At 40.3% G+C, this 19,602-nt stretch overlaps 1 protein-coding gene across 17 annotated transcripts in view; it reads left to right on the forward strand.

Moving 5' to 3' along the window:
- Positions 1 to 19,602, forward strand: part of C9H11orf87 (chromosome 9 C11orf87 homolog) — a 642,485-nt gene that overhangs the window by 49,174 nt on the left and 573,709 nt on the right. For 2 of the 17 annotated variants that reach the window (XR_002347000.1, XR_002346999.1), the window contains one exon: positions 16,687 to 16,849. The exons of the other annotated variants lie outside the window; for them this stretch is intronic. The gene's annotated coding sequence lies outside the window, so the exon portion shown is untranslated. Of the gene's footprint in view, positions 1 to 16,686; positions 16,850 to 19,602 lie in introns of those variants that run through there. 17 annotated transcript variants of the gene reach the window in all.

A 19,602-nucleotide genomic window follows, 5' to 3' on the forward strand; every position in this document is an offset into this window, starting at 1 on the left:
ACTTCACTTTGGAAATGAGTTTCTTTTCTTTTCATATTCATATTTAGTATTTTCAATGTACGAGCATGAAAAAGTATAGAAGTGTATTGACATATGCTTCGGTAATATATAAATATGTAAAATAACAAGATGTAAGCTATGCTACATGGAGGGGATAAACAACAAGGTGCTACTGAATAGCACAGGGAACTACATTCAATGCCTGTGATAAACAGTAATGGAAAAGAATATTAAAAAAGGCTGTACATGTATGTATAACTGAATCACTTTGCCATACAGCAGAAATGAACACAGCATTGTAAATCAACTATACTTACATTAAAAAGTTTAAAAAAAATGACATTCTGTTAAATTATGTAATTCCAGGAGGTAAACAGTTGTTTGTGTTTTATGCAAAACATAAACACATATTTCAACTCAGAGAAACATGTGCTGCTGAGACGGTGCTTCTGGCTCCTATAATGTCCAGTGCATTGTGGCCGTTGGTCTGTTGTGTCACAGGGGAGCTGAAGGCCTTCTGTCAGCTCAGCTAGTAGAGGTGGGTTAAGAGAATAGGTACTAAATCCGTATTGTTTTACTGGTTCAGGAATTTGGTCTTCCACCTCAGATGGCCATAAACTCACTCTTGTTAGGAACAGAAGGGATTTAGACTTAAGATACTGACTCAGACTAATGAATTCACTGAGACTTGAGATCTTTGCAGTTTATTAGCTGTTCATTCACAGTGAGGGACCTGGACTCTCAGGGTCTGCGTGGTGAGTATATTCTCCTGGTGGTCTCTCAGCCCCTCTTATTTTTTGTGTAACTATTTTATGCCTTCTTATCTGGTAGCTGCAACTGAGGGTTGACTGAGGCTTTTAAAATAGTTGTAAATAGGCTTTATTTCTTTTAGGTTCTTAGCAACCTAAAAAAAGGGACAGAGATTTCAATCCATAGAGCCTCTGACTTCTCTCCCAGCCTCCATGCATCCCCTTCCCCATTATCAGCGTCACTCACCAGAGTGGTGTGTTTGTTACAGCTGATGAGCAGACACTGACACATCCGAATCCCCCCAGGTCCATAGCTCCCATGAGGGTTCACCATTGGTGTTGCACATTGGATGGATTTGGATAAATGTATAATGACATCCATTCGCCATGATGGTATCATACAGAGTATTTTCACTGCCCTAATAAGCTTCTGTGCTCTCTGCCTGCTCATCTTCCCTCTCCCCCAACCCAGAACAACCACTCGTCTTTCTGCTGTCTCCATAGTTGTGCCTTTTCCAGAGCGTTATGTAGTTGGAATCATACAGTATGTAGCCTTTTCAGATAGGCTTCTTTGACTCAGTAATATGCATCTAAGTTTTCTCCAATTTTTTAATGGCTTTTGTAGCTCATTTCTTTTTAGTGCTAAATAATATTCCATTGTTTGCATCGACCACAGTTTATTTATCCACTTACCTACCGAAGGACATCTTGGTTGCTCCCAAGTTTTGGAAATTATGAATAAAGCTTCTGCAAATGTCTCTGTGCAGATTTTTATGGGACATATGTTTTCAATGCATTGGGGTGAATACCAAGGTGAACAAAGATTTTTGTTGCTTTACCTTTATTATTATTATTATTTATAATTTTTTGGCCACACCCACAGCATATTCCTGGGCCAGGGATTGAATCTGAGCCACAGCTGCCACCTATACCACAGCTGCAGCAACACCAGATCCTTAACCCACTGCACTGGGCTGGGGCTCAAACCCCCACCTCTGCAGTGACCTGCGCTTGCTGCAGTCAGATTCTTAACCCACTGTACCACAGTGAGAACTTCTGTTGTTATTATTTTAATGATGGAAGAGACTTGAGGAGGTTATGGGCCCCTGGGAAGGACATAATAGAAAATTAAAGCTGAAGTTTGAAGGATGGTGCAGATAGTTAGTGGTTCTGAGCGCCTGAGCATGGAGGTCAGGGCTCGGTGCAGTGATGATTCTTAGACGGGAAGAGGGATTCCTATTGGTTGTAGTTGGAAGGAAAGAGGAAAGAAAAGGTATGGACACATTAAGTTGGCAGGAAGTTGGGAGGGTTTTCTTCAGTATCTTCTGTTTTCTTGGTGAAGTGATAGGTAATGTCCTGAGGGTTTCTGGAGAGTGGTGGAGGCCTGAAGAGCAGTTCAAGAGAAGAACCTTTTCACCAGGGGAATATTCAAGCTGGCAGGCTTTGTGGGGCTGGGGTGGACAGTGGGGGTGGAAGCTCTGGCTGGTTGTGGCCTTGGTCTCTTAATCACCCTCAGAGCTCAGGGGCAGTCATGAGAAGGAAGAAGTCATCTTGTTCTAGGACAGGTCTGCCAGGTGGGCGCATGGACATTGCCAAGAATGTGGTTGAAGCAGTGGCTCCTTTGAGGACTTTTTTTCTCATTTTCTTGCATTTTGACCCTCTTTGTCTGCAGTGGGGTGACTGGCTGAGTGAATGAAGAGAGGCTAGTGACAGGTTTGCACACATCTGGTGGTGTCCTAGGGCAGTTTGTGGACTTTGCTTATACTGAAGCACTCTAGCAATATGCATCGTGAGTCTTAGGATTTGGCTGTTCAACTTGGGTAAGTAAACACTGAGAGTTTTGTGGACAAATGCCAATGCCTGGACATATTAAAATGCACAGTAAGAGCCTCCTATGTTCCAGGACTTTACAGTCTAGTGGGACAGACAACTGATTGATTACAGGGAAGAGTAATAATGCATTAAGTCCAGATATAAAGATGTTTCCGTGGGGTTGTGGCTTCCCAGGGAAGGCTCCACACCCACTCAGGCATTTCCCTGTCCTGTTGGAAGGGCAGTGGGCAGAAGGATGCTTAGCTTCTGCCTGTCTGCGCAGAAGGGATGCTCAGAAAGCAGCAGGTCTGGGCAGGGCTAGAGTGCTGCCTTCCTTTCTGAAGCTGGTGCAGGCTCAGGAGGAAGCCACCAGGTTCCTGCTGGGCGTGTGGAAACGCAAGGGAGAAGCTTGGCTCAGATGAGCTTCCCCAGGCACCTCTTTCAGGCTGCCTCAGCACCACTGTGTGCCTTTTTCATGGCTGGGAGCCTAGTAGGAGCAATGCTGAACTTTGGCAGGTTGTAATAATAACATTAAGAGCAATAATAGCAATCTACTACTGACATTGATTAAATGCTTGCTTCATGAGTGAGAAGAATCTGTGGCTCAATCACTAAGACAGGCTATAGAGCAGATGTTAGGGACCCTCTTTTAAAAACAATGACTCGGTTTGAAGAGGCTGAGCACCTTGCTCAGAATCATACTGTGGAAATGACAGAGCTAGGACACAACCTAGGGGCACCTCACTTTAAAGTCCACCTTCTTGACCACAGCTGCCCACTACTCCAGAGGCATTTTACATTTGTGCATTGCTTTTCCGTATCAAGTCATCTTTCCCTCTATCATCACTCTCTAACTTCAGAATGTTCCTGGGAGGCAAGCGGAACAGGTATTATTGGCTCAAAACACAGGTGTGGAAATTGAGGCTTCAAGAAGCTAGGTGACCAGCCTAGTGGTGCATAGCTGGCTTATAGTTGAGCCTCCAACAAATGTTTGTTTATATCCTGCTCTTCTCTCTGTATCCTATTCCACGATTTTCAGTCTCCTTTATAAGATGCCAGGACAGGTGAGAGAATACAATCAATGCCTTTGGAAACAGCCAGAACCACATAGGAGGAAAAGCAGCCCTGAGAGATGTGCTTCCAACACCTGTGGTTGTTAAGGGAACTATGAGGTGGCCTGTAGCTGAATTTGAAGGAAGGGACGGTTTAGGTCAGAGACAGGGATGAACCTCTGCATAGACTATGGCTGAACAGAGAAACCGGTTCAGGAAGGCCTGCCTGAGACCGACGGTAAGTAGTAGCAGTTGTTTGCCTTCTGATGTACCCTCCGCCCGCACGGTTCCTGTGCTCTTTGGCTGTCCCTCAGCACTTTGCCTATTCCTCGTCGTTAAGAATGATTGCCTCTCATGCTTGGGCCACACGCTATACTTTATTTTTTGTGTACATGATCTACTTGACTTCTCATAGTGGCCATGAAGGGAAGAAAGCCAGAGCAAGACATTTTATTAATAGTTATTAGAAAGCATACATGACTTTTTTTAAAGATATACAGGTATTCAGTGGTAGAATAAGGATTCAACATAACCCTGTAGCTCTAAAGTCCCTGGTCTTTTTATTATTCTTCTTTTTTTTTTTTTTTTTTTTTTTTTTTTTTTTTTTTGCTATTTCTTGGGCCGCTCCCGTGGCATATGGAGGTTCCCAGGCTAGGGGTCTAATCGGAGCTGTAGCCACCGGCCTACACCAGAGCCACAGCAATGCGGGATCTGAGCTGCGTCTGCAACCTACACCACAGCTCACGGCAACGCCGGATCCTTAACCCACTGAGCAAGCGCAGGGACTGAACCCGCAACCTCATGGTTCCTAGTCGGATTCGTTAACCACTGCGCCACGACGGGAACTCCCTTTTTATTCTTTTCGCTTTGTTTTTAGGGCCACACCTATGGCATATGAAAGTTCCCAGACTAGGGGGTCTAATACAAGCTGCAGCTGCTGGCCTACTCCACAGCCACTTGGGATCCAAGCTGCATCTGCAACCTGTACCACAACTCACAGCAATGCTGGATCCTTAACCCAGTGAGCAAGGCCAGGGACCGAACCTGCATCCTCGTGGATACTAGTCAGGTTCGTTAATGCTGAGCCACAACAGGAACTCCTACTGTATTTAATGATTTTCAGAAACCCATCTGCTCTGGCTTCCATCTCCTCAGGGCCTGAAAATTCTCAAGCTTATGTATTACTTCTATCAGTCTGTTTTAAGGAGATTTTGGCAACAGAAATGCTTAAAATCTGGTGGCAATTCCTGGAACAGGTAAGTTACTTAGCCCTGAAAATTCAAAATTTCACTGTTTTGCCCATGGGTCCTATCACATATCAGGGCATACAGATGCTGAGTGGCAATGCGTACTCATGGCTCTGCCAAAGTTAAATTCTGCCTTTGGTGGGTTAGAAGCTCTACCTTCTTATAGGAGAAGCAATGCAATTTTTATTAGTTTATCATTTTGAAGAAATACTTTTGGCAGCTATGTGGTTATACTTACTCTTCACGGGTAAATTAGCCAAGGGAAGAGACTTTGAGGGAACTAAGGATGGACATAAAAATTACTTTAGAAAGAACCATAGAGAATGTAGCTTGACCCTCATATTTTATAGATGAATATCATCTATTGGGATATTTTTGGCTGCAAGTAACAGAAAACCTACCAGCCAGGTCTTACATCATAGGGACATCTGTTGTTTACTTAAGAAGTCTGGAGGAAGTTGTAGTAGAGGTTAGTTTCTTGGCTCAGTAATACCCCCAGAGACTTAGTTTCTGCCAGTCTTTCTTGTCTGCCAAGGTTGCAAGATATCTGCTTTAGTTCCAAGTATCACATCTTCCATGAAAGGGTGTCATGGAAGGATTAACAGGGTATCTGAGGTGGCAAGAGAGTATTTTCCTTGTGTCTCTGTTTTCTTTTTTTCTTTTAAATTAAGATTTAATCTTTTGTAGCAATTTAGGTTCACAGTAAAATCCAGGGGATGGTAGGGACATTTCCCATATACTCCATGATCCACCCACTCCTGGCTTCCCTCAGTGTCAGTATCACCCACCAGAGTGCTGCATTTGTTACAATTGATAAACCCACACTGACACATCATAATCACCCAAATTCCACCGTTTATATTACAGTTCACTCTTGGTGTTGTATGTTGCATGGATTTGGACAAATGTGCAGTGGCATGTATCCATCGTTATGCTGTCATATAGAGTATTTTCAGTGCCCTGAAAGTCCTCTATGCTCTGCCTTTTCATCCCCTTCCCTGCCATCCAAACCCTGGAAATCACTAATTGTCTGCTATCTCCATAATTTGGCCTTTTCCAGAGTGTCCTATAGTTGTAATTTTAGTGTGTAACCTTTTCAGATTGGCTTATGTCACTTAGGAATTTGCATTTAAAGCTTACCCATTTCTTCTCATGGTTTGATAGCTCTTTTAGTGCTAAATAACGTTTCATACATTTTATTTACCCATTCATCTAATCTGGCAAATCATGGTTACTTCTGAGTTTTGACAATTACGAATAAAGATGCTGGTAATTATCTTTGCGCAGGTTTTTATATGGAGATAAGTATTCACCTCCTTTGGCGAAACACCAAAGAGTTCGTGATCGTGGGGCCACATGCAAAGAGTATGTTTTTGTTTTGTAAGAAACTGCCAAACTGTCTTCCAAAGTGAGTGTTTCATTTTGCATTCCCATCAGCAATGAAGGAAGTTCCTATTGCTCCACATCCTTACCAGCATTTGGCATTGTCAGTGTTATAGATTTTTGTCATTCTAATAAGTGTGATAGGCCATTCTGATAGTGGTATCTAATTGTTTTTTAAATTTGCATTTCCTTCATAACATATGGTATGGAGCATCTTTTCATATGTGTATTTGCCATCAGAACATCTTCTTTGGTAAGATGTCTGTTAAAGTCTTTGGCCTATTTTTTAATCAGTGGTTTGTTTTCTCTTGTTGAGTTTTTAAGCGTCATTTGCATCATTTGAATACCAGTACTTATCAGATTGTCTCTGTGTTTCCAGGATGAAACTTTTGTCTAGAATCCCCTCAGCTGACTTCCCTATATATCTCATAACACCTTGATGGCGAGGAAGGCTAGCAAAATGAGAATTCAGAATTTGTATCCTCTGCAGTTGGAGGCAATTCAAGAGAAGAGGGTTGGGAATACCTCTTGGGTGGTCAGTCATTGTACCTGACCACTGGAGACATTGAGGTCCTGAGAAATATGACCTCTATGGGGTCATGTAGCCAGCAGGAGCTAGGACCAAAATCCACAGTTTCAGTCAGGTATGCAAAATGGGCAACCAAGTGTGTAGGGTGGGAGCACTTCCATTCCAGGGCATCTCCTATTCCCAGCTGATCTGCAGAAATCACATGGCTTGATTTTTGGCTCATCAAGACCCCACAGCTGTAATTTGGAGGCTGATTCCTGATGCAGCAAAGTAGTCTTGGTGGCCAAGGGACCATCAATTTTTCCTTTTGTCTCTTTGCTTGTGGGATATGATGCCAGGTCAGTTGTTTGGCCATCACAGCAAATGTTGGTGTTTCTTCTGTCAGAATCCATATTTTGTAAGGTGTTGGTGATTTTTTTGGTTGATCAAAGGACAAAAGAAAAGTACTTGAGTCTCTAATTCCCCTAAGGTGAGCTATTTTAGAAATCCTCATAAAGTCAGGTAGGAGAAGATCACAGCCCAGATCAATAACTGCCTCTTGGACTGAGAGCAGAAGATGGTTTATTTATGTGCCTGGGATGTTGTTGAGTGCATGCTCAATACCCAGGGCTTTGGCCACATGGGCTAGATAACACCAAGCAGTGAATTATTAAAGCCAAAAGAGACTTGCTTGATTCACATATCCTATATCGATGCTGCAAAAAGCAACTTCTATTCTCTTGACTTCCTTGAAAAACTTCCCAGAGCTGTGATTTGGAATTACTTTTCGCCAAAGATCTTAAGTTCAATATAGGTCAAATCCATCACATACAATAACTGTATTCTTGGGAGGGGATTTCTAAATGCTGTTGGGAAAAAAAAATCACATCATGTTTTAATTGCACTGCAGAAGTAGACAAGTTAAAGGGACCATAGAGCCCAATCCTTTGCACAGAGAAGGCCCATTTTGTAATATTATTTATAATGCTAAAAGCCTCTACCCCACATATCTGTTTAGTGTGTGGTATACTTAGTTGGATTTCTAGAACTAGAAGTAGGGCCATACTGCGTTTCTTCTTTCCTTCCAGTTTTATTGAGACGTAATGGACATACAGCACTGTGTAAGTTCAAGGCATACAATGTAATGATTTGATTTACATACATCATGAAATAATTATCACAGTAAATTTAGTGAACGTCTGTCATTTCACACAGATACAAAATTAAAGAAATAGAAAGTTTTTTTTTTCCCTTGTGATGAGACCTTTAAGGGTTTATTGTTTTAACAGCTTTCATATATAGCATACAGCGGTGTTAATTATACTGACCATGTTGTACATTACATCCTCAGTACTTATTTTCCCTGTAACTGGTCCATGGTCACTTTTTGACTCCCTTCATCCAATTACCCCTCCCACCACCTCTGCCACTGGTTACCACAAGTCTAGTCTTTTTTTTTTCCTATGAGTTTGTTTTTAAAGTATAATTGACTAGTTCCTGTTATAGTGGTTCAGTATTTCTATACATTCAAAATGATCACCAGGATAAGTCCAGTTACAATATGTCCACATAAAGATGTTACATAGTTATTCACTGCATTCCCCACACTATACATTTCATAAGTGTGACTCATTTGTTTTGCAACTGGAAGTTTGTACCTCTTAACCCTTCTCACCTATTTCTTTCCACTTCTTGTCTCCTTTCTCTCTGGCAACCATCTGTTATCTGTATCTTTGTTTCTGTTTTGTTATATTTGTTCATTTCTTTTGTTATTTGGATATAATCTCACATCATGTAATATTTGTCTTTCTCTGTCTGACTTATTTCACTTAGCACAATATACCCTGGATTCAATCTGCATTGTTGCAAATGGCAACATTTCATTCTTTTCATTCTTTTTCATCCATTGTTCAAGTGTGCATTTCCATATCTTGGCTGTTGTAAATAGTACTGCAATGAACATAGGGGTCATTTTAACAATATTATTTCTTTCAATATATCTTTTATAATTAGGTTTTTTTTTTGGATAAATAACCAAGAGTGGAATTGCTGAGTAATATGGTAATTCTGTTTTTAGTTTTTTGATAATTATCTGTATAGTTTTCCATAGTGACTCTTTCAGTTTACATCCCAACCAACAGTGCATGAGACTACCCTTTTCTCCACATCCTTCACCACCTGTTACTTGTCTTTTTGATAATAGCCATGCTGACAGGTTTGAGGTGATATCTTGTTGTGTTTTAGATTTGTATTTCCAACACAACTTAGAATAGATTTACAAGGAGATCCTGCTGAATAGCATTGAGAACTTTGTCTAGATACTCATGTTGCAACAGAAGAAAGGCTGGGGGAAAAATGTAATGTATACATGTAAGGATAACCTGACCCCCTTGCTGTACAGTGGGAAAAAAAAATTAAAAAAAAAAAGATTTGTATTTCCAGAATGATTAGTGATACTGATGTGCCTGTTGGCCACCTGTATGTCTATAGAAAAATGTCTATTCAGGTCTTTTGCCTTATTTTTATTCTCATTTTTATTTTTAGGGCTGTGGGTGCAGCATATGGAAGTTTCCGGGCTAGGAGTCGAATTGGAGCTATAGCTGCTGGCTTACACCACAGCCACAGCAATGCCAGATCTGAGCCTGAATGCAACCACATCACAGCTGATGGCAACGCTGGATCCTTAGCCCCCTGAGAGATGCCAGGGATCAAAACCTCATCCTCATGGATACTAGTCGGGTTCATTTCTGCTGAGCCACAATGGGAACTCCTTCTGCCCATTTTTAAAATCAACTTGTTTGTGGTTTTTTGATGTTGTGTGAATTATTTGTATATTTTGGATATGAACCCCTTATTGCATATATGTCATTTGCAAATACCTTCTTCCGTTCAGGAGATGGTCTTTACATTTTGTTGTTGGTTTCCTTCGTTGTTCAAAAGCTCTTTAGTTTGATGTGGTCCTATTTGTTAATTTTTTATTTTTGTTTCCCTTGCCTGAAGAGATATATCCAAAAGATTACTTACACTGATGTCAAAGAACTCACAGCATATGTTTTCTTCTGGAAGTTTTATGGTTTCAGATTTTACTTTAAGCCTTTAGTACATTTTGAGTTTATTGTTATGTATGGTATGAGAAAGTTGTAGTCCAATTTGATTCTTTTGCATATAGCTGTTCAGTTTTCCCAGCACTATTTATTGAAGGATCTGTCTTTTCTCCCTTGTATATTCTTACCTCCTTTGTTGTTGACCATAAGGGCATGGGTTTATTTCTGGCCCATTGATCTATGTGTATGTTTTTGTGCAAGTACCATACTACTTTAATTACTGTCATTTTGTAGTATAGTTTGAAATATTGAGCATGAAACCTTCAGCTTTGTTCTTTCCTGAGATTATTTCAGCTTTTTGAAGTCTTTTTTGTGTTTCATTACAAATTTTAGAACTTTTTGTTCTAGTTCTGTGAAAAATGCATATGCTATTTTGATAGGGATTACATTGAATCTGTAGATTGCCTTGAGGACTATGGTCATTTTAACAATATTATTTCTTTCAATCCATGACCACAGTATATCTTTTCACCTGTTTGTGTTGTCTTCAGTTTCTTTTGTTAGTGTCTCATTGTTTTCAAGTATAGGTCCTTTACCTCCTTAGTTATATTTATTCCAGGGTATTTTATTCTTTTTGGTTCAATTGTAAATGTGATTGATGTTCTTAATTTCTCTCTGATAGTTTGTTGTTAGTGTATAAATGGAATAAATTACTGTATGTTAACTTCATATACTGCAGCTTTACCAAATTCATTGATGAGCTCTAGTAATTTTTGTGTTATCTTTAGGATTTCCTGTGTATAGTCTCATGTCATCTGCAAACAATGACAATTTTACGTTTTCCTTTCCAATTTTAATTCCTTTTATTTCTTTGTCTTGTCTGATTGCTGTGGCTAGGAGGTCCGATACTATGTTGAAAAAAAGTGGCAAGAGTGAGAATTCTTGTCTTCTTATGCCTAATCTTAGAGGATATGCTTTCAGCTTTTCACCATTGAGAAAGATGTTAGCTGTGGGTTTCCCATATATGGCCTTCATTATTTTGATATAGCTTCCCTTTGTACCTATGTCGTTGAGAGTTTTTGTCGTAAATGGATGTTGAATTTTGTCAAATGTCTTTTCTGAGTCTATTGAAGTGATATTTTTATTCTTCAGTTTGTTAATGTGGTATATATCACATTGATTTATTTGCAGCTATTAAATCATCCTTGTATCCCTAGGATAAATCTACTTGATCATGGTGTATGATCTTTTTAATGTATTGTTGAATTCAGTTTGTTAATATTTTGTTGAGTCTGTTAGTGATATTGGCCTGTAATTTTCTCTTTTTGTGATCGATTTTTCTGGTTTTGGTATCAGGGTGATACCTCATAGAATTAGTTTGGAAGCATTCCTTCCTCTATAATTTTTTTTGTAATAGTTTGAGAAGCATGGCTGTCAGCTTGTCTGTAAATGGTAAAATTCATGGGTGAAGTCATCTGGTCTTGGACTTTTGTTTGTGGGAGTTTTTAAAATTACTAACTCAATTTTACTTCTGATTAATTGGTCTTTTTATATTTTTCTATTTTTTCCTGATTCAGCCTTGGGAGAGTGTACATTTCTAGGGATTTTTCCATTTCTTTCAGGTTGCCCATCTTACTGGTGTAGAATTATTTGCTGTAATCTCTTATCTTTCCTTTTTGTTTCTGTGGTGTCAGGTATAACTTCTCCTTTTTCATTTTATTGATTTGGGCCCTCTCTTTTTAAAAAAATTTTTTAACAATTTTTGTTTTTTTCCATTATAGTTGGTTTATAGTGTTCTGTCAATTTTCTAATATACAGCAAAGTGACCCAGTCATTCATATATGTATATATATATATATGTGATATACATATACACACACATTCTTTTTCTCACATTATTGTCTCTCTTTAAGTTTTGAGTCTGGCTGTAGGTTTATCAGTTTTCTAAAAACCAGCTGTTAGTTTCATTGTTCTATTTTTTTTAATATGTATTTCATTTATTTCTGTTCTGATCTTCATGATTTCTTTTCTTCTATTAACTTTGGGTTTTGCTTGTTCTTTGTTTTCTAGTTCCCTTAGGTGTAAAGTTAGGTTGTTTATTTTAGATTTGTTATGGTTCATTGCTATGCAGTTCCCTCTTAGAACACTTTTTATGTGTTCCATAGATTGTGGATTTTTGTGTTTCCATTTTAATTTGTCTCCTGATATTTTTAAAATTTCTTCTTTGATTTCTTCAGTAATTCATTGGTTGTTTCATAGCTATTGTTGAGCTTCCATCTTTTTTTTTTTTGATTTTTTTTTTTTTTGGTAGTTGATTTCTAGTCTCAGCGTTGTGATCAGAAAAAAATACTTGATATAATTTTAATTTTTCTTAAATTTACTGAGACTTCTTTTGTATCTTAGCATGTGATTTATTCTGGAAAATGTTCCATGTGCACTTGAAAAGAATGTGTATTCTACTGTTTTGGGGTGGAATATTTTATATATAGCTATTAAGTCAATTTCGTTTAATGTGTCACTTAAAGTCAGTGTTTCCTTGTTGATTTTCTGTCTGGATGATCTATCCATTGATGTAAGTGGGGTATTGAAGTCCCCTACTATTATTGTGTTATTTCCAGTTTCTTACTTTATGTCTGTCAGTATTTTCTTTGTATATTTATATGCTTCTATGTTGGGTGCAGATATATTTACAATTGTTACATCGTCATGTTGGATTGATCCCTTGTAATGTCCCTCTTTGTCTATTGTTATAGTATTTGTTATTGTTTTTGTTTTTTGGCTGCACCCACAGCATGCAGAAGTTCCCAGGCCAGAGATCAAAACCGAGCCACAGCAGTGACCATGCTGAATCTTAACCGCTAGACCACCAGGGAACTCCTATAGTCTTTGTTTTGAAATCTATTGTGTCCAAGTATTTCTACCCTGGGTCTTTTTTCTTTTCCATTTGCATAGAATGTTTTTTTTGTCCCCTCACTTTTAGACTGTGTGTCCTTTAGATCTGAAGTGAGTCTCTTGTAGGTAGCATATATATGGATCTTGTTTTTGTATCCATTCAGCTACTCCATGTCTTTTGAATTGAGCATTTAGTCCATTTATTTTTATAGTAATTCTTCATAAATACATAGTTTTTGCCATTTTGTTCATTGTTTTAATGTTTTCTTGGTAGTTTATTTTTTATTTTTATTTATTTATTTTTTTGTTCCTTTCTTCCTTTGCTCTCTTCTCTTGTGATTTGTTGACTATCTTTAGTGTTTGGATTCTTATGTTTATGTTTGGATTATTTTTTCTTTTTTGTGTGTTTATCTTTTATATCTTTTTACATGGTTGATTTATTGCCTTTGCTGTTTATTTGCCTTTACCAATGAGATTTTTCTTTTCATACTTCAAATTCCTGGTTGTGGCCTTTTTTTGCTTAGGGAAGTCCCTTTATCATTTCTTGTGAAGCTGGTTTGGTGGTGCTGAACTCTTCTAGCTTTTCTTGTCTGTAAAACTTTTGATCTCTCTTTTGAATCTGAATGAAAGCCTTACCAGGTACACTATTCTTGGTTGTAGGTTTTTCCCTTTTATCACTTTAAATATATCATACCACTCCTTTGTGTTCTGCAGAGTTTCTGCTGAAAAGTTAGCTGATCTTGGAGCCTCCTAAAGAGGCAGGGGCAGCTGGAGCTCACCCTGGGAACACAGACACTGATATTAGCCATATGGGGAGCTCATGCTACTGTGAGGACACTGGTCCTGACAAATGTCATTTTTGAATCCTCCCTCTAGCTTATTAGTTCCAGAACCTAGTCCCACTCACCAGCCTATCAGCACTAGTACTGGGTTGCCTCAAGTCAAGGCAAAAGCTTGGTGGGGACACAGGCCCACCCACTAGCAGGCCTATTAACTTAAAACCCCTTGAACCCACAGCCATCCAGGACCCAGCCCTGTCCACTAGAGGGCCCAGGACCTGGCCCTGCACAGCAGTGCACTGGCAGTAGCTTGGGATGCCCAAGTCCCTGCAGCTAGGGATGCTAGTACCAGGCTCTGTCTACAAGTGGCACCAGTCCTGGGACCCCCTGTAGCCTAGTCCAGCAGTGGGCAGATACCACCCCAGGACCACCATGGCCCCACACCTGCTTTATCAGGACTAAGCCTACCCACTAGCAGTCCAGAACCAGACCAGCACCCCCTGGGCCCAGGCCTTGCCCACTAGCAGGCCAGTACCATCTGTGGGACCCATTAGGACTCTTAGCCAGATACCCCAAGATCCAGCCTCACCCACAGCAGACCAAAACTAGATCTAGGACCTCTGATCCTACAACCAGCTCCCAAGTTTACAAGCTACCCAGAGAGGTTAAGGTTCTCTTTTTTTCTGGGTCCCAATCCCAAATTACAAGGAAGGTACTATGATTGGTCCATTTTGTGTCAGTGGCCCATTCATGGAACAGTCAGCTATGTCCAAGGGCCAGGATCAAGCACAGAAATGTAATATCCTGTAAATATAATGCCTGTGGTCAAGATGGGCAGGTTCTAGAGAACAGGGTTGGGCAGGTTGCAAGATATCTGCTATATCCTTTTTCTGTGCCTATGAAATAAATAGCCTTTCTTCCCTTCTTCCTCCCTCCCTGCCCTTCCTTCCTTCCTTCTCATACAATCAGTAAATGTCTCAGGAAAAGTTCTAGTTGCTAGAGGTACAGCTCTGGCCATACCACAGAGATCTTAGACCTGAGCAGAGAATATATGATTAGGAAACTCCTCCTTATCCTTTGCAACCCAGTTCAAGTATCACTCACGTTAGTTGGAGAAGCCTTCCCTGGCCCTCTTCCCATCCCCAGTTCTCACATCTTTGTTGGTGCTACTTTCTCCATTCCCTGTGGTTCCATGACCTACCTCTACTGTGGTAATCACATTTCATTACAGTTTTGTTTCCATGATTCTGTCTCAGTAGCCTGTAAAGTTCCTGAGGAAAAGAGATGGACTTTGAATTCAGAGTAGTTGGCCCAAGGCACATATTCAGGAAATGTCTGTTGATTGAATGTACTGGTCACCTTTAGGAAAGATGAGGTCACTAGGCCTCTGCTTCCTCCAAGGTGTAAGGCCAATGAATGAGGCCACATAGCTGCATGCATCAGGGTACATGGCTTGGCTGCTCTTGGGAGGACAGGGTTACCATGGACACATGGCCTGTTCCATCTGAATAGGACTTGGAGGAATTAGTCTGCTGCCCACAAAAGCAGTAATTGATAGTCCTCAATAGTCCCTGTGGGAAATGCCTCACAGCTTGTTTTTATTAAACAAAAGGCAGGTCAGACCATTAGCTTGACAGCCTTTTTGAATCTTTGGGTTTTCCTTGCTGAAAGGGAAGCTTAGTACCAAGGTCTTTCTCTTCTGAATATTCCATTATTCATTATTTCCCTTCCCCACCAAGTCCCTCTCTGTGATAAGCTCTAACAGAGAGTATCAAAATTCTTTATTGATGAAAAAAACCAGTAAAATAAAATTTGCCCAAGTACTCTTTGAGTGATTCACTGAACAATTAGCAGTACCCAAGTTTGATTTAAATAATCTTTTTTTTTTTTAATGAAAAAATTTCTGAAAGTTCTTAGCCAGGGCTTGTTATACTCATGGAACTGACTCATGGTGCTTTTGGGGTTTTGAGTGAATGCTGTTGCTTTCATTTTTCAACAATATCTAATTGGCACCCAAGAGCTCCACATTTTTCTTTTTTCCCCACAAGTCAATTGTGAGTGGCAGGAGGAAGGAACATTTCTCCTGGGTCTGTGCTTCTCTTCTGATGAGTTCTTTTCTGCCCCCTTGACAGTTTGTTTACTCCGAGGTGCTGGATGAGTAGGATATTCGGTAAGGGTATTTTTTTTCTACTGCATTTGCTCTAGCAATTTTTTTGAGTTTTCTTACTATTCCACATTTTGGGGAGAAAATCAGTGGAAATAATTCCCTTCTAAATCTCTTCTCCTCTCCCCTCACCCTTTTTTGGGGGAGATGGCTCAAACAATGACCAATTATTAGAAAAGAGTTTTCTCTAATCACGATGTCTTTGGTTTCCTCTTCTGTAAAATGAGCTTGATAATAGAACATACTTCATAAGGTTGTTGTGAGGAAAAAAAAATGACAAAATAAATAAGAAAATACATATAAAGCGGTTACAATACTGTATGACTTGGTAAATCCTCAGTAAATGTTACCTGTTCTTAATTTCCCAAAGACTCTTCAGATGTTCACACTGTACAAACCAGATGCAAATGAGTCAGGGTGCATCCTTCTGCACCTCCTGCTTCCTCGTGCCACCTACCTCTGTGATGCTCAGAACTCAGTAAGGAGTCACCAGCAGTGACTGGGGCACCACTGCTGTCTGGTCTCCAGTCCTCCAGATGAAAATTGCTCTTATCCCAAACTTAATGTCTAAAAATAAATGGAAATCCTCTGTATGTACGTGTTTTGAGTCTGCTGCCAATGAGTTTTGCTTCCATTTATCTCTTACTTAAAGTGATCTTTCAAGTTAAACAGTGAGCATTTTCTGAAAAAGAAATCTGGATTCTAATTAACTTTATCTCTAATTGTTATGCAGTTCTGAGTCACTGTTTTTTTGGTAAACAAGGGTAAGAACTACAAAGATTAATGAAGGTTGTCAAGACTGGTAGAAGTACAAAACTGAAAATTTCCATAATGATATCTTATAGATCCAATACTTTGCCTCATTTGATTGCATACAGCCTGGAGAAGGTAGGAGAGTTATTTCTGTTTTGGGGTGAAAGAGAATCAAGGTACAGAGGGGTGCATGCTCTTCCACATGGCTTGGGTTCCGTATTCCTTCCCTGGGCTCCAGCCTTCTGACAGAGCCTTCCTTGTCCTGTAATGTAATTGTTCTTTCTTGTGTCCTTCTCCCACCAGAGTGAGATCTTCTTAGGACAGAACCCCACCTTCTTCATCTCTGTGTCTCTCATGTCCATCTCAAGGCCTGGCACATTGTACCCACCCAATAATGTAGAATAAGTGATTGGATGAATGAATGAATGAAAAGAGAGTGAAGACCAAAGACCTGATCTTATGAGTCTCAGGCAAGTGCTTGTGTTTGCTCCTTTCATGCTGCTTCCCATGCTGCAGTGACCATGACGTTAGCAGAGGAAGAGGAGACATGGCGACTTATGAAGATAGAAGCAGGAAGCACTCAACCAAGAATGTGGATTTTTTTTTTTGTATTGGTTTTTTTTAGATGGGACTCTCAAAGAATCATCTAGCTTGACAACCTTAATCAGTCCCCATAGATTTATTGAGGGTTTGCTACGGCACTGAGCTCAGCGATGCAGGCTTGTTCCCTCGTTTGGGAGACAGGAGGAGTGAAGGTGAACAGGGTGCCCAAGGTCAACACTGAGAACTGACTGTCCTAAGAGTTGGAGATAGGGGGTGACCACCTGGAAGAGGCTTCTTTTGGCCTGGACCCAAAGGGTCTGAAGGAGTAGCTCTCTAGCAGAGGGGATCCTAGGAGAGGGGAGGCACCAGAGTGGACAGTGTTGGAAGTGCATGGGGACTGCTGGGAATGGGTGCTCTACTGGATTCTATGTGGAGCCCAGGACCTTTGAGAGGGGGAGAACTTGCTTCATATCATCTGCTCCAAGATGATTCATGGTCACACTGTATAGTGGTCTTCAGATGCAATCCTCTAATGACTAGAATTACCTAATTCTTTTGTAAGACGAGTCAATATGAAAGATGCCACCAAACAAAAAAAGTTATTTCACGAAAGAAATTGGTAAATTGAAACATACTAAAATCTCTCTCTGGACATCCCTTGTCGCCCACTTCCCAGCATGGACAGTCAGGCACAAAAGTGTTAAGGTTTACATTTTTTATCTGCCACCTTCTAGATACATTTATCAAATTATTGGAGTTCCTTGGTTGGGCAGCAGGTTAAGGATCTGGTCACTGCTGTGGTTAGGGTTGCAGCTGTGGCAGGGGTTTGATCCCTGGCCCTGGAACTTCTGCATGCCGTTGGGGTGCCCCCCCCAAATTTGACAAGTTATTGGACCTCTCTGAACCTTAGCTTACTCAGTTATATGACAGAGTAAAGAAAGTTACGTTGCAAAATTGCTGTGAGAATAAACGAAGAACATGTGGGAAAAGTGCTTGGTATACAGTGGGTGCACAACAGGTGGCTCATTAGATGCATTAGGTTCAAACACAGGTGCCCACAGGGACCAGGCAGATGATGTGAATGAATAATGGAGACCAAGTCAAAGATGTGTTTAGGGGCCTGATGGGCACTATAGCAAAATTGATGTTGCACGAGCTCGCCGAAAAGAGCAGCTGCTATTTAGAGCCGTCTAATTGTTGCTGCATTGGAGTTTAATCTTTGTGTCATCGGTCTTTTCTTTTTTTAAAAAAAGAAGCCAGTAATATAAAATTTATATGAAATTGTTTGATTTCAAATGTAGCAACTATGGCAGAGATGGCTAATTGCCTCCAGGATCCCCTATTCGCTACTTCTTCTTTGTATTAGAACCCTCAAGTTTTAGTTAGGTCCACATTCTCCCCCTTCTCTCAGCCTCTCTGTACCTCCCTACCAGCAGCTTGATAGTATGTTTTCTAGCTTCCCTTGTGGCTAAGTGTGCCTGCCTACCAAGTTCGTCTGACAGAGCATGGAGATGAGGGATGTGTGCAAGTTTGTGGTCCTGTTCTTAACAAAGAAGCTCCTTGAATTCCACTTCATTTTTCCCCTCTCCCAACTGGATCAAGAGTCTGTTTCAACCACGTGGATGACTTAATTCATCATTTTCAGGGACAGCTTGGAATGACTAGATGGGGTAGAGCCTATACCCCTGTAGAGCCTACCAGTTCACACCTTTACTGAGAGAGAATTAAATGTCCATCTCATTTAAGATACTGTTATTTGGTCTCTAATAAAGCTACAGGACCAAGACCCTAAATAATACAACTAAATCACAATTTTAAAAAACAGAGGAAAGAGACACTTATGTGTATATATTATCTATGTATCTATCTAAAATATATTTGTGGGCTGAACTTGCTGTCAGGATGTTATTTTTCTCAATAAAAAGAATGAAATAGTATAAGACACAATCCATGCTGGCTAGAAACTTTAGTCCCACTGGAGAAGTCAGACTGGTATCCAAAGCAATTAGGCCGTGATAAAAAAGCAGAGTGCACAGACTCTTGAGTACTGTAAGAATTCAGACAAAATGTGTACCAACTAAAGACATCCCACCTCCTTTGCTAGGGTACTGCCAGTGCATTTGCCACTTCCAGGAGCCTGAGTGTAGCACCTAGTCAAGGTGGTGCAAACTGGACCAGGAACAGGTGTATCCTCGGCCTGCGACAGGTGCATTCTGTGTCTGCTCATCCCGGTCACTCTCCTGGAGAAGAGGGATGAGAAACCCTGGGCAGGTGATGCTCCTGTTGTTGAGCACCCACATTTTACATCTACCATACCCTTTAAACCACCCTCCTCCGTTTTATAGGTAAGGAAGCTGTGGCTGAGTGAGATGAAATAACTTTCCTGTAATCATTGATAGAACAGGATTTCAAACGTGACTCTTGGACTCTTGGGCAAAGAGTCCTTCTTTCCTTCTGCTGCCCAACCATAGCATGTGCTTCCTTGGTGGGCTGTGGCAGGCTGAACGATGTCGTTAATCATATGAAGGAAGATGAGGAGGAAAAACAAAGTCTGAAATCTCTACTTGATATTAAGGCCTTGCTTGAAATACATTCCCGAGGAAGAAATTCAAAGGGAGGGAGGAAAAGGATAAGGTGGAAGAAGTATTTTTTTTTTTTTTTAAGTTTAATCACATC

The sequence above is a fragment of the Sus scrofa genome, chromosome 9 (assembly GCF_000003025.6).
Source record: "Sus scrofa isolate TJ Tabasco breed Duroc chromosome 9, Sscrofa11.1, whole genome shotgun sequence".
In the NCBI taxonomy this organism is placed as follows: domain Eukaryota; kingdom Metazoa; phylum Chordata; class Mammalia; order Artiodactyla; family Suidae; genus Sus; species Sus scrofa.